The following is a 3,469-nucleotide window of genomic DNA, read 5'->3' as shown; positions in this document are numbered from 1 at the left end:
GTAAATCATATAACACAATTCATTGCTTAACTTTATTAATTGTTTCAATTTAGTTTTCTGGGGGAAAAAGTAGAGATGAATATATAACCTGTTCAAAAAATGCCAATGTACTAAAAGTTACTTGTAGGAATGTATTATAGAGTTATTGAGGGGGGGAAACACTTTATGTAACTGTTTGTCCATATGTGCTCTCATCATCAATGAACTAAAATGCATTTTATTAAAATACATGAGCGATTGTATGTGAACGTCACAATAGCGCTTTTGCGCATGCGCCAAAATTCAAACACGCCCGCGCTAACGGCAGAGTCTGAGTCTTAGTGGAAGGATAACAAATGTGCCAGTACCTTCACATAATAAACGACAATGATTTTATAGACGGGCACGAAGACAGATCAACATCACTGAGTGGAGCGGATGAAACGCCCTTGAATGTGGCAGCGGTGCAGGTAATTTACGCTAATTTACTCAACGCTTTATTCCTACACTAATATTACATAGAAACTAAGTGTTATATGATTGTTTTGGTCTGCAAGAGCCTCTGTCTCTATATAGATCAGCTAATGTTTTAAATATTCCCTGTCATTGTCGTATATATGATGTTATGATTACAGCTGCATTGATGTGTTTTGCAATTTGCTCGCGTTAAAGTTAATTTTAGCTTTTGGGTAACAGGTTAATCTGTATGGAGATACTGTGAGCTCATTGTTTTCACTGGATAAACAATGCCACGTTTGGAAATTATTTAAAGCTGTCTGACAAAAATAATGGATGAAAATTATAATGTTTATCTCTGAGATGTAGTCTAGACTAGAACTATAAAACTGCACGAAATTGAATTATTTAAATACAAGCACCTTGAATTCATATAGTAAATGACAGTACTTGGTTATATTGCACCAAGTGCATTGACATGTCCGTGACATGCCTAGAGTGGGTGCATAAGCACATGCATGTGCATATTGCATAAAGGTACAGTAAGTTACACTAAAGGATGTGATTGTGGGGTTTTAAACATATGGTTAATTTATCGTAGTAAATTTTGTTCATATCGTTGCTGATAATTGTGCTATTCTTGTTTGTGTCCCATGAAAAGGTAATGAGTCCCGAAATTCTCAGAAAATAGAAATGGAGGCCGAACCTGCAGATGTGGATGGCAGTGATGTGAATGATGGAGCATCTACACAGAAAAGGTTAAATATTTTATTGAAACCAAAACTAGCATCTGCAATATACATGTAAACAAATCAAATCAACAAAATATTTTAGTTAAAAATGTGTCTCCATGTACTATTTAATACAATTCTAGTGCATTTAATCTATTAAATAACAGTAGAGTGAGTGAGTTTTGGGATATGGTTAGATTTAACTTATTTTAGTGAATGAAGTACCACATTTCAGCTCTCATTTTGTTAGGGTGGGTACACAAAATATGATTTTATCCTTGCTTATAGAAAATCCTCAATCTATCTGCTTTCTAACAGCTTCATGTGGCCGTAAACATTTATTTTTAACGTGGCTTTAAGCACTATAGATTATTAAAGTTTCACTTTGACTGTGACAAAGGCAGTAAATGTGGTGTTTATATGGAATAATTGTAATATTTATGGTACAAATACAGAGAGAGTCCCCATATCAGTAGGAAAGCGATCAAATGAGCATCTTCCATCCGAAGACTTGTGTTGCATACAGTATTTGTGTTAAATACTGTAAATTGATAAACTGTTCAGCGTGATGACATTTAATGCCTCAGACAGGGCCTGTAGTCCCATTTAGCAGCATGTTAGCAACCACCTTTTTTAAGAAACATAACAGTTTAAAAATAAATAAATAAATAAAAATCAAGAGTGGGGTTTAACTGGTGTGTTTTATGTCATAGAATAAAACGTGAAAATATTATGAGTTTGTGTAAACCGCAGACCTTATTTTAGGGGATTTAATCAAAATTGTCATTCAAAAACCCATGTCATAGTTCCACCCCTCTATTTCTTTTCTCCAGGCCACATTCTCGATGCACATATTAGGTATTATGAATGTAAACACTTTATTTCATTGATGCTAAATAGCAAATTAAATTGTAACCTTAGCTGTGAACTCTGTCATTGAGCATTTGGGTTACTATAGTTTAGTTCTTCATGTATATAGAGACATATTATTTGAATGGGCATGCAGGCTGTGCTCTGTCGTTGTTCTGCCATGTCCTTGTGGTATCTGGGAATATTTTACAACTACAATTTATAATTATTACATAAATAATGAGTATTCTGCAGTTTTAAAATAATCTTTAACTTTACCAACCATGTTTAATACTCAGTATATTTGTCATCTTATAGTAGTTAATCACTTTAAGATATAGGCACAGTTCGAACTAAAAACCTAAATTAAACTTTGGTACAATGTTGGATTGCAAGATTTAAGCAGGTTTTATATTTTAATATCATGTTGACTAAAATCAAGTTTAGTTTACTGTACCACCCAACACTACCAAAGCTAAAAAGTTGCTTTTGAATGTGGTGCATTTCCTGAAATCATATATGGTTCAGAAAATGTATTGTAATTATCTTATAAAAACCTAACTTTTACTTTTTTTTTTTTTTACAGATGCTGGAATCCAGAAATTTCTTCACCTGGGGCCTACTGGGGATGGCAATAAACAAAAAACTAACCAAGCTGTGGGAATACAAACCTGTAGACCTTTAGCTGAACCACTATAATTGATGTTCTGTTTCTTATGCCTGTTCAGTGTTTTGATCAGTTATATATGTAATTGTTTCTTTTTGTCCTGTTTGATTGTGCAGGTCAGTAACTTTTTTTTTCTATTTAAATAAATTCTGTTTAAATAAAGATGCTTCTTTGTGTAGCTTTCTGTACCATTTAACATTTAAGGCTAAAGGTGTGAAATGTGCAATGCACTGCAACTTTGTAGAGTGTCTTACATGTGTCTACAACCTCTATTTAAAGATCAAAGATCACATATTAAAATATTAAATATATGAAACCGTATATTTCATGCATATATGTCTAATTTGTATACAACATAATAAAAACATACATATATCTCACATATATTAATAATTATATACATTTCATATATGGCAATACATGTATTATACATACATAAACATATATTTTTGTATGGGGTAGACTTATATGTCAATATATGAAATTGTTCCATTTTCTAATAGGAATCATATATGGATATGGCATATATAAACATGTATTCAATATATGGGTATTTCATATAAGCACATATATTACATTTCCGTATGGGAGGTGAGCTATGATGGGCAAAACATACCATTGCCTCAAAATTTGCCTTAATTACAGTGTCTGAAGTCAGCCAAGTAGAAACTTCAAAATCTTATGAGGAGCTCTAAATGACTGTTATTGTAAGCGAAGAACACTTTGATCTTGTTTTAAAAACCTCTTATTACAGAATTTGCAAAAAAAAAAGTAATATTCATTAGAT

General features: G+C 32.3%; 1 long non-coding RNA gene across 1 annotated transcript; it reads left to right on the top strand.

Moving 5' to 3' along the window:
- The first annotated feature begins 316 nt into the window (after positions 1 to 316).
- On the top strand, positions 317 to 2,768 carry LOC127153180 (uncharacterized). The gene is made up of 3 exons (XR_007825205.1): positions 317 to 449; positions 1,097 to 1,193; positions 2,602 to 2,768. It is a non-coding gene; the product is annotated as an uncharacterized LOC127153180 (long non-coding RNA).
- The last annotated feature ends 701 nt before the right edge of the window (positions 2,769 to 3,469 follow it).

Source organism: Labeo rohita, chromosome 22 (genome assembly GCF_022985175.1).
Source record: "Labeo rohita strain BAU-BD-2019 chromosome 22, IGBB_LRoh.1.0, whole genome shotgun sequence".
In the NCBI taxonomy this organism is placed as follows: domain Eukaryota; kingdom Metazoa; phylum Chordata; class Actinopteri; order Cypriniformes; family Cyprinidae; genus Labeo; species Labeo rohita.
The sequence above is the reverse complement of the archived record's forward strand: the minus strand, read 5'-3'. Positions and strand labels throughout refer to the sequence as shown.